We start from the raw sequence: 12,217 nt of genomic DNA on the forward strand, positions 1-12,217 counted from the left end.
TGGAGAACGGGGTATGTAACCGCAGATCAAAATCGACACATACAGACACAGGCCCAGGGTCAGTTTCTCTTGAAAGCAAGTGGAGAGTCATAGGTTACCCTGCTCTCCGAGGAAACTTGCTTTCAAAGCCTCCCGGATACACAGCGCTTCCCGCTGGGATATTCTCTCGGCACGGGTGTCTGGCTGAGCGTAAACTGCAGCCAGGCGATTTGCCTCAACCTCCCATCCGGACAAAAAGGTCTCGCCCTTGCTCTCACAGAGATTGTGTAGCACACAGCAAGCAGCAATAACTACGGGGATATTCTTTTCGCTGATGTCCGAGCGAGTCAGTAAGCTCCGCCATCTCCCCTTGAGACGTCCGAAAGCACACTCCACCACCATTCTGCACTTGCTCAGCCGGTAGTTGAAGAGTTCCTTCTCTCTGTCCAAGGCGCCTGTATAGGGCTTCATGAGCCAGGGCATTAGCGGGTAGGCTGGGTCTCCGAGGATCACTGTAGGCATCTGCACATCCCCAACCGTTATTTTGTGGTCCGGGAAGAAAGTACCTGCCTGGAGGCGTTTAAACAGACCAGAGTTCCTGAACACACGTGCGTCATGAACCTTGCCCGCCCACCCAACGAAGATGTTGGTAAAACGTCCCCTATGGTCTACCAGTGCTTGCAGCACCATTGAAAAGTAGCCCTTTCGGTTAATGTACTCGCTGGCCTGGTGGGCTGGTGCCAGGATAGGGATGTGAGTCCCATCTATAGCCCCACCGCAGTTTGGGAATCCCATCGCGGCGAAGCCATCTATGATGTCCTGGACGTTTCCGAGAGTCACTACCTTTGAGAGAAGTTGCTCAACAATTGCGTGGGCTACTTGAATCACAGCAACCCCCACGGTAGATTTGCCCACGCCAAAGTGGTTCGCTACTGACCGGTAGCTGTCTGGCGTTGCAAGTTTCCAGAGGGCTATGGCCACTCGCTTCTGCACACTCAGGGCTGCTCGCATCCGGGTGTCCTGGCGCTTCAGGGCAGGGGACAGCAAGTCACAGAATTCAAGGAAAGTGCCCTTACGCATCCTGAAGTTTCGCAGCCACTGTGATTCATCCCAGACCTGCAGCACTATGCGGTCCCACCAGTCCGTGCTTGTTTCCCGGGCCCAGAATCGCCGTTCCACACCATGAACTTGACCCATTGCCACCATGATCTCCACGGCGCGGCGTACCCTGCTTTGTGAGAGGTCTGCGCCACTCTGTGAATTTCTGTCCTCACCGCGCTGCCGGAGCCTCCTCGCCCGATTTCTCAGCAGCTGACTGTGGAAGAGGTGGACGATAAGGTGCGAGGAGTTGACCACGGCCATAAGTGCAGCGATGATCGCAGCGGGCTCCATGCTCGCAGTGCTGTGGCGTACGCGCTGTAACTGACAAGAGAAGGGCGCGAACAGATTTCCCGCTGGAGCTTTCAGGGAGGGAGGGCGTGATTGACGGTTCAATGACAACAGTTACCCAAAAGCACCCTCGACACATTTTTCCCCCAGGAGGCATTGGGAGCTCTACCCAGCATTCCAATGGGCAGCGGGGACTGCGGGAACTGTGGGATAGCTTCCCACAGTGCACCGCTTCCAAAGTCGACGCCAGCCCTGTTACTGTGGACTCAGAAATTCGAATTAGTGTATTTACTGTGGATACACAAATTCGACTTCATAAGGTCGAATCCACAAATTCGACTTAAGTAGATACGAAATAGTCTTGTAGTGTAGACAAGGCCATAGTTTGGACAAAGCATCAGAAAACAGTGAAAAATCTTGCACTGGCAGAAGATAGACTAGGTAAGTCTAGGATGCCTATGATTCCTTTGTCTAGAGTGAGTATTGGGATGGAGGCCCTTGCTTTGGAGTGAGAGGGAGATAGATAACTGCTACATAGTTAAAAAGATAGTCCTGAATTAAAGAGTGAATCAAGGTCTTAAGACTACCACCTGAACAAACTAACATTTAGGCTGCTCTGGGGAAGTTCAGTCAGGAAGTTCTGCCCTGCCTTGTACATAGTCTCTTGCAAGTTTGAACCACGCCCAGGGAAGTCCATGAAGGGATGAGAACCTTTGGAAACAAAATGCATGACTGAGAAAATAAATTATCTGTGATAAATTGTACAAGCCCTTTATGCCTTAGTGAGGGGAATCCTATCATCCTAGAAGCACTCTGTTGATATTCAACAATAAAAAAACACTCATTATTCTTATTAAAAGCTACAGGCTGACCAGTTGACCAGACCTCACAGCTGGGTGTATTCAGATCACTTGTGGTTTTTCAGAATTCACCTATTGCTCTTGGGGAATTAAAATGATTTAAATTGAGTGTTCCCAATACTAGCCAGGTCTCACCTATTATTGGAATGCCTGAAGTGTGTGTGGGCAGATGATACTCCCTCTCCAATTTGTCTAGATCTAATGGAAAGCAGTTGAGGCTTGTCAGTCAGCCAGCTAGTCAGGGCAGATGTACTCCATTGCCTTAATGAGCCCATTAAGGAAACCTAGAATAAGAGGTCTATCTTCAGTCAAAATCAGGAAAGAGAAAAGGTGATCTCCCTTGAGATGCTCTTGTGTAAAGCTAACAGAGTGAGCAGATTTTAAATATTTTGCATTTTTATTATGTGTTATTGGTGAAATCTCAGAAATGAAGGGATAGCTGAAGTAAGTGGGCTGTATATACACCCATATGCCCCTAGGTCTGAGGGACAGTCAGGTATCCCTACTCTGCATCTATTAGCACAAGGCTGTGCTGCAGCTGCTACTGAGCTTTCCCTGTACTGGTCTTGTTTTGGGCTAGTAGCTTTGCAAATTTGTGGACCCATAAATGATGTCCTGACTGTGGAGTTAGTGAAACTAGATGTTGCTGTGTGAACGTTTTAGTGCAGATCACATGCTGAATTCTAAAAATATGCTCCAGGAAGGAGGAAGTGAAAGGGAAAATGAGTTTGTAATCCTCTAATTCTTTTAACACCCTTTTTTTGTTATGTTCAGCCATCCCTTGCTTTGCTTTGTTTGAATCAGGCTCCTAAGCATTTTACAGCAAAGTTACTCACTCTGAGTTTTGGATGAACCTCAGCTGGGAGATGATTCACTTACCCAAAGTCTATGCTTCCCTACCAGTATGTCTTTTGAGGAATGTCAGTACCTGAAAAAAACCTGTAGGTATATATAACCTCTCCAGTTTTTAACTTGTGATCATCCAGAATGTTGATGATGATCAAGTTTAGATTGTACAACTGTCAAAATTCTGTAAACAAAAATATCCTTTGATTAAATTTAACACTTGGTTGGCTTGTTAACCTACATGACCATTTTAAGAACATGTGGGCCAGAATCTCACCTCAGTCTTTGGTGTTACATTAACATATATCCACTAAATTAAATTGTTACTTCATGTTTACCAGGTGTCTTGATCTGCCCCTCTCCTCAGCAGGTCTGACTGATTAGCTCATCTGCTCTTGGCTACCTACCAGAAAGGGGGTTGTGGTAGCTTGGAGCCTACAGTGGCTTGTGCATAGCAGTGAATACAGTATCCTAGCTACAACCCAGGATGAACTATAATGCAAAACACTATTTGCCCACTTGTATAAATATCTGAAAAGATGCTCCCACTCCCCCAGTAGGATATGTTGATGTAAAAGCAGCCAGTTGCCAAATTACCGCCATGGGATCTACTTGTTTAAAGTACCTGAAACTATTTAGGCTTTCCTGCCATTTCCATTTGTTCAGAAGTAGCAGGCTTGTAACTTTTCTTCACTTAAATTATTTATAATATCTTCCTCTCGCTCTCTCTCATCCTCCAACAACACAAGAGAAGGTCATGGAAACCCCAGTGACTTCCAGATGCCCTGTGAATGGGAAAACTTCAAGGGGAGACAGTCACACCTTTTCCCTACCCAAAGACTCCACAGCTCTTTTAAAATGAGCATAAAACTCATTCGTATGGCACTGGCCTCTTAGCTTACTAAATAGCATCAGACTTAGACTTTAAACTCACAAATTACTTTAAAAAAAAACCCCTCAATATAACATTGTTCGCTCATTGGACCATTATACTGAATCTCACACTACTGCCTTGTAAAGTAATATGGGTCTGCATTGTAGTGGTCACTGTGGGTAAGTGTGAACGGTATGAGAAATACTAGAAGTTACATGGCATGTTGCTGCATGCTTTGTATTCCCTTAAAAATTATGCAACCTGAATTGTTAGTGGGAGCAGAAGTCAGTGGACCATAGATGCTACTGTGGCAGGCAGGAACCCCCTGTGGTCTGCAATTCTGCAGCCGGGCATTAGCTATACAATCCCCCACTTGATGCTTCAGAGTCTAAGCTTTCTTTTTTTTTTAAACCTTGATTTTTTTTTAGCCTTTCTTAGCCTTTTGACTGTGAAGATAACTTTGAAAACAGAAACCAAACATCAGCCAAAACAGGCTTACCTTCCACATCTGCAAGCAGCCTGAAAAAAAGCTCCGAGAATGTTATGAATGAGGTAACTTAGCTATGAATTGTTAATTCTGATACTTGAAGGTTTAAAATGTTAATTCTTACACTACTGATCAGCTGAGCAGAGAAATGCAACTAATAGGCTTATCCCATAATGCCAAGCTGCCGTCTATACCTCCTATGGTGCTTAGTGATAGGTAATATAGAAAAATGATTGATGCTACAGAAGATCTCTGGCATGAAAAATCTAATGAGGACAGAGAGAATTCATGATGTGGCAGCAGGGAAGCTGTGGAAGCACAATGCAATACCACAGACCAGCTGCTAGAGGGAAGAAGAGTTTGGTGCTGGTCCTGGTGTAGCACTATGCTGCAGCCTCCTCATGTCCAAGCTCCACAGGCAGCTAGATATATGGTGGAGGGATGCCAGAACAGCTTCAGACATCTGAAAACATTTTGTTCAGCCTGCTCGATAAGCATTATCTTATGAGTGAGTTAGCAGTGTTTTCTTCACAACTTGACCACAGCAGTATGTTTGCGTACAGAATGGCTTCTACCTCACTCCTTCATACTAGCTACATCTCCCCAAACCATACATATATCGGAATGCATGTTCAAGTGCCTGGGCTATGCTGGCTCTAGAATGAGGCAAATAACTGATTTTACAGTTTGCTGGCAGTTCCCCAAAATGAAATAATTCAGCTTAGCCCAAACTGAAACCAAACATCCCAAAAAATGTTGGCAAATCAGAAAAGGTTGACAAACTTCATTTCAGGTTGAATGAAATGTTTTGTTTTGTTTCCAGGCACTTTTTAAAATAAAAGCAAAGGAAATGAAGGTGAAGCTTCCAGCTTAATTGTGAACCACTGATAACTATTTTGAGTGTGATTTTCTAACAAGTTGTGCACTCACTTTATAGTAGATTCATTTAGGCTATATTTCCCTAGTTTACTTCTCAGAAGGTCATGTCAGACTGTATCAAAAGCCTTTCTAAAGTTGAGAGATATCACATCTTCAGCTACCCCCGCCCCATCCACAAGGCTTGTCAAAGAAAGCTATTAGGTTGGTTTGACATGATTTGTTCTTGACAAATCCATGCTGTCTGTTACTTATCACTTTATTATCTACTAGGTGCTTACAAATAGAGTGTTTGATTTTTGCTCCATTATTTTTTGGGGTATCAAAGATAAGCTGACTGGTCTATAATTCTCTGGGTTGCCCTTATTCCCTTTCTAATATACAGGTACTATATTTGTCCTCTTCCCTCCCATCCTCTACAAGTTCTCAAAGATAATTGCTAGCCAGTTCCTTATGTATTCTAGGAGGTATTTCATCAGGCCCTGCACACTTGAAGGCATCTTTTTTGTCTAAGTAATTCTTAAGTTGTTCTTTCCCTATTTTAGCCTCAGATCCTATCTCACTTACACTGAGGTTCACTATGTTACTCATCTGATCACTACTAAGCTTTTTGGTGAAAAGTGAAACAAAAATATCATTTGACACTTTGGTATTGCTGTGTTTTCTGTTACTGTCTTTCCTTTCTCGTTAAGTAATGGTCCTGCCCTACCTTCACACTTCCTCTTGCTTCTAATGTATTTGTAAAATGTTTTCTTGTTACCCTTTATCTGCCAAGCTAGTTTAGTCTTGTTTTGTGCTTTGGACTTTCTAATTTGGTCTCCATGTGCTTGTGAGTTTTTTATATTCATTCTTTTTAATTTGACTTAGTTTACTTTTTTTTTTTTTGTATGACACTTACATTCTGTTCCCTGAAGATCTGGTTAAGCCAGGCTGGTCTCTTACCATACTTCCTATCTTTCCTATGCATTGCAATAATTTGCTCTTGTGCTCTTAATAATGCCTCTTTTTAAAAAAAACCTGCCATCAGGTTTCCACAGAATTTTACCTACCAACTCTGAGTTTGCTAATGTCTGCCTTCTTGAAGTCCATTGTCTTAATTCTATTTTCCCTCCTACCAATTCCTTAGAATCATGACCTCATCATTTCATGAACACTTTCACCCAAGTTGCCTTCCACCTTCAAATTCTAAGCTATGATCACAATGACTGAGAATTAATTTGTGCCTACCTTTCATTCTTTAAAAAAGCTTAGTCAGCACTTAACTAATCTGTTCAAAAAGTTATCTGCAATGTAGAATGACGTCAGAGATAATTTGTAAGTGGCCAGTAGCATAACCTAAATGCAAAAAGAGTATTTCACTTCTCAGGAGTCAGGGGGGCAAGGAGGGAGAGCAGTGGTACCTGTGGCAGAAATTGTAACCCCCAGGCAGTATCTCTGGGGAATATTGTATTTAATGTATGAATAGTTTAGAACACAATCCTATATACTTTATGGGGGAGGATTACCACAGCTGCTTCAGGTACCAAAAATGGTGGGGGTGATTACTCTGGGCTAGTAAAGAGTTCCAGAGAAGCACAAAGCTCCCCCTTCCCCCCGGGTGTTTGCATATATTGGTTGAGTCTGGATTTTCCACAGACTAGGAAACAAAGGACTTCCGATATAAAAGGATGAGTTTGAACTGACTCAGGGCCCTCTCTCTGATCCAGCAAACAGAAAGGACCTTCTTCCTAAACAGGGCCCCCAACCCTCATGGAAGGGTTGAAAAGACATTTACATACTAGGGCCCTGTAACACCAATGGGTGACCTCTGGCAAGCTTTTAGCATGCTTATAGGAACGTCTAGTGTTTTTTAATGTTTTCCCTATAATGCTTTTACCTTAAGAATAATGTGCTTGCTGAGGAAGCTCTGTAACTGCTGGCAACAAAACTGTTCATAGGCCTTGGAGAGAAAGCAAAGCTGGGGTGTTGGTTTTAGGCAAACTGGCTTGCTGGGATTATGGCAGGGAGCTGCCCACCCTTTAAACCCCAAGTCAGAAGGGAGTGGGACACAGGTTCCTGCTCAAAGACAGGTGACAGTGGGAGCCCTGGGGACTCCTGGAGTGGACTGTGGTTTGGGGGATGCAGATGCAATTATCCTGAACTTGACAATATAGTGGCAGTGTGTATGGGATCTATGACCATGTGAATTGCCATCAGTTCCAACAGCTTTGAAAGCAAGTACTATGGAAGGAAAAACTGCAAAGAAAAAGAGGTTCCCCATCTTTTCAGGAAAAGAATAGCAAAAAGAGACAGGACCGGGAATTAAGAACCACTAAACAAACAGCAGCTGTTGAACTTATCTTAGCAGCAAGATGTGTCTGCTACTGAGCTGAAGAAATTGGAGCTGGTGGCCACGCTGTGCATAGATGAACTGAGAAAGGATGAGAATATCCCTTCCAGAGCTCCCTTTTCTTCCTACTGAGCATTCAGAGGACGGAGGAAACCTGAGACCCAACTGGGCACACCTGGAGTGGACTAAACGGAGGAATACAGGTGGTGGTATCCAAAGCACTGCTTATAAATCAGGCCCAGCTCTCTTCTGGCACCAAAACAATGCACCACTCACCATAGATATCACAGATCTTCATAATTTGATCCTCTCTCTTCTTCCTGACAAACCAGGACAAAAAAGTAAAAGTATCAATTTTTTCCAACCCCTAAAAATAATCTTTTAAAAAAGATTTAGGTCAATTGAAACTTTTTGTGATCATTTTGATTTTCTTCCTCTTTAGCTTTTTTTTAGGCAAAATTTTCTAAAATGTTGAAACAGTTATTTTGACTTGAAAAATTGAAACTTTCCAGTTTGAAAATGTCACAACCGGATCTTGATATCAATTTTAAACTATCTTTTTTTCCAAAATATTTCAGGGCAGGAGATTGGACAAAACTGCCTCTGTTTCATGAATAGTTTTGGTTTAGATTAATCAGCAAAAAAAAGTTTGTAAAATTTCTAACCAGCTCTATTCACAATCAACATGGATTCAGGCACTCCACTTTGAAATGTTGGCCTTTGTATGTACTATGAGCCCAGGGCCGCAGGTGATGTAAATTGGCATAGCTTTGTAGTTGAGAATTGAGTCCTGTACATTTGAGAGTTTTCCATTTGTTGTAAGTTACTGGGGCGGGGGGGAGAACTTCTATATTAATTGAATCAAAAAATCTATGTTCAAGAACATTAAAGTTGCAAAGCCAAGCACTCAAGAGACACAAAATGCCAGAAATAAGGTTGCCCATGAAACCTTAGTTCAGCCCTTTGGTACGTACCTATTATGATACAGTCTTATTACAGGATCACATTCTACTTTTTGCACAGACCCCCTGCCTCAAAATATGCTACTGGATGTTATAAAAACCTGTAAATGAAATAGAACTAGAATAATCTCTGGATCAGTGGTGGGCAACCTGCGGCCCATTGGCCGCACATGGCCTGTCAGGGGAATCCACTGGTGGGCCGCAAGCCTGTTTGTTTACACTGACCATCTGCAGGCACGGCCGCCCGCAGCTCCCAGTGGCCGTGGATTACTCTGACTGGCCGCAGGTCGCCCAGCACTGCTCTAGATATTGACCCTAGCAGTTGAGTATTTGAGCAGGTAACCTAACAAAATTTAATCCTTTTGTAACTGGTGAAGTTGGTTATTTAAATTGGATTTTTTTCTGTTTGTTTCAACAGTCATTAACGAGCATTATTTTAATTATATTTTTGTATTAGGGTTTTCCCCTGTGGTATCCACATTCTTCTGTTCCCATAATGCTGAATGGTTCTTACATGCTTCATTCAATGCAGAGATGCCCATGTACAATTGTGCAACTCCTTTGCACCACACCAGTGGCACAAAGCAGCCAAAAAGCTGGTGGCTCACCCCAGCGTAGAAACAAAATTCAATGACCTATAGTAAGCATAATGTAGCTCTTAGGCCAACCATATCTAGTCTGAGGCCAGAGCCAGGAAAAAAGAGTGCAGCTGGGTGTTTTTATGAGCCACCAGTCTATCATGTTGACCTCTTGGGGTTACTGTCAGCTGAAGTAATTCAGAATAGCTTCACCAGGTTTTGGCTGGTAATAGAGCCACCATTGTACTATGCCCTCCCTGAACTGTGAACTCCTTACCCATAGCTGTGGATTTATGCAAGTACGTTATTTTACTGGAATGCCTTGTGTTTCTCAGTGCTTTGTGTATTGCATGTTTTTTATGAATCATTCTACTGATCTTTGCAAAAACTGCTTAAGGCATAATTTTTTTTTAAAAAATTGAAGACTCCTGATTAAAAATCAGCATATAGAAATATCAAGCCCTAAGCGACATGTTCCAGGTCCCACAGGAAGTCAATGGTAGAGTTAGGAACTGAACCTACATCTCCTGATACACAGTCCTGTGCCGTAACCACAAGTCCTTCCTTCCACTTCATAAGTTGGCTATTTACACGTCAAATCTCTCTAATTTACAAAGCTCTGGTGGCTATCCATCATCATGGTAACAGCACTCAGGGTAAGGTAACTATTTTTATTTTTCTTTCATAATTAAAATTTTTAAATAGAATGCTTTTTTTAAATTATAGAAGTGTTACTTTGGACATATAAAACTGTGTCCAAAATAAACACGGTGCTATTGTAAGTCCTCGAAACACCTGAGAAGTGTGTACAATGGAAAATGTATTCACTTCCTAATTGGGAGATAGAAGGCACTTATGATTAGTTGTCTGTCGGTTTTAAAATTTGGAGTGTTTGAAGATTCAAAGAGCTACACTGTGGTTTTTTGTTTGTGGGGTTTTTGTTTTGTTTTGTTTTTTAAATCATGGGATGGGCAGGCGTTTCTTTAAATCTCACTAACTGCCATTTTAAGTGAAGTTACCTTCAGCATGTCAGTACTATGAGTTGTGGCCAATAATAATTCCATCGTGTCCAAATTCTTAATATGTCAAATGCAAGATTTACAACCTCTTGCTTCTTTTTACAATAAAATCCACAGTATATGTGTCAGCAAGTCTGATGCAAGAGTCTAGGAATCCTGATTTAATTTCTCCTCCTTTAAATTTTGTGTTGAAACATTCTGTAGTTTGACCTATGGATAAAGAGGAAAAAAATGTGCATTTTTTGGTATGGATGCTCCATATTGAGAAGGGGCAAACTGCATAGAAGTGACTCAGAAAGCCGAATAGCCAAGATCAGTGTGGTCAGGGGATAGACTTGTGAAGAAAAGATGCTCTGTTTGCTCACTGGGAACATTAACTTTACACTATTAGATAGGACCGTGCCTGTGTTGCAGGATTTTTCTCTAGCAGAGCACAGTATGTACTGAAAATTTCTCTGAGCTTGCAGTAAGTGAATGAAAGGGAAACTGTTCCCAGAAAAGACAAAGTCGTTCAATCAGACTCAAAGCAACTCGATCCGAAGACCACCCCAGAGGCACTTCCATCGCTGTCAACCACAGACACAGCCAAGGAACCAGCTTGTGCCAAATGACCTGAATATAATCATTCCATTGTTTGACTTCCTCTTGGAAGTGGTGGTTTCCAATTATCTCCTACACGTGATTCTGGAAGCTGATTTGCAGTTGGCTGTGAAAGGAATGTGAACTCAGAGGAAGGTTGCAGTTTCAGTCCCCACTGGTGTTCACCTATTGTTACACTATGTATTTTTGTCTACATTTCCTGCATGTACTAAATAACAAATCACTATATTAGTATTGATTAACCTTAAAAAGACAAGTTAGATATTTTAGAGGCATCAACCATACAATATAACATAGAAAGATAGATCCACTGAATGGTGTAATGAACATTGTGCACACAACTGTAAATATGAACGCTTTAAACCAAAATTCACAAAAGAGAAAAGGGACCTAACAGCAAAGAGGTCAGCTGGGGTGAAATAACTAATTAACAACCTCTTCATGTCTTGAGGGAGCAGAGATCATGTCTCATGTGTCACTATGGAAAGTTACCTGTTGCTGACTACAGGTGTAATAAGTGGGTGCAACTGAATCAGTGCTGAACATGTTTTAACTAAATACAGACTGTTCAGAGGCCAGGGGGTGGTGCTGAACACAGTTTATCCGTGGCTATTTATGTAGTCAAACAGTTTTCAGCAATCAGTTCAGCTGTCCCTATGACTGACGCTCTGCTTTCAGCAATGCATGATTTTCATAATAGAGACAAACCTTGTCTGCAAGGCACCAGGTGCATCAATGATGCTGGGCACCAGTGTGTCTTGAAATATTTATTCTGCTTTCAGGGCTCTTACCAGCACAAGAAGTGCAGGGAACCTCACTTGAAACTGTAGAATCTTTCAAAATGGAAAAGCTATTTAATTGTCATGCCTGTATAATTAAAACTAATTTAATAATGCTGCTGCCACAATAGGAACACAAATCGCTTCATATATGTCAGTAATCACTGAAAGCATTAGGTTAATTGCATGGTTTTCAGTCTCCCTGCTCTGAAGGAATCTCAACTAATGATACCTCCTTTGTGCTTCAAATTGTTTATTTTTGCCACATTATGGAAAACAATCTCTAGAGGAAACTTGTCAACCCTGGTGACTAAAACTACAATAAAATTGGTATAAATAATAAAACATCTTTGCTATAGGGTGGAGTGTGAATTAAGTTGAAATCAAATGCACTTTGCAGAAAAAACACAAAATATCAAACAGGTAAAATGTAGGGCTGTTGCAAGATTATTTTTTGTAGTCGTGTGATGTTAAACAACAATAGAATACCATTTATTTTAAATATTTTTGGATGTCTACTACATTTTCAAATATATTAATTTCAATTGCAACACACAGTGCAGTATACAGTGCTCACTTTATATTTTTGATTAAAAATATATGCACTGTAAAAATAACAAGGAATAGTATTTTTCAATT

At 41.7% G+C, this 12,217-nt stretch overlaps 1 long non-coding RNA gene across 2 annotated transcripts; it reads left to right on the forward strand.

The window, feature by feature from the left end:
- Positions 1 to 2,474: 2,474 nt before the first annotated feature.
- Positions 2,475 to 11,839, forward strand: LOC123378025. Of its 2 annotated transcripts, none has more exons than XR_006582427.1 (3): positions 2,475 to 2,597; positions 4,377 to 4,500; positions 7,508 to 11,839. It is a non-coding gene; the product is annotated as an uncharacterized LOC123378025 (long non-coding RNA). The 2 variants fall into 2 exon arrangements; XR_006582426.1 differs by having other exon boundaries at positions 7,580 to 11,839.
- The last annotated feature ends 378 nt before the right edge of the window (positions 11,840 to 12,217 follow it).

The sequence above is a fragment of the Mauremys mutica genome, chromosome 9, assembly GCF_020497125.1.
Source record: "Mauremys mutica isolate MM-2020 ecotype Southern chromosome 9, ASM2049712v1, whole genome shotgun sequence".
NCBI lineage: Eukaryota > Metazoa > Chordata > Testudines > Geoemydidae > Mauremys > Mauremys mutica.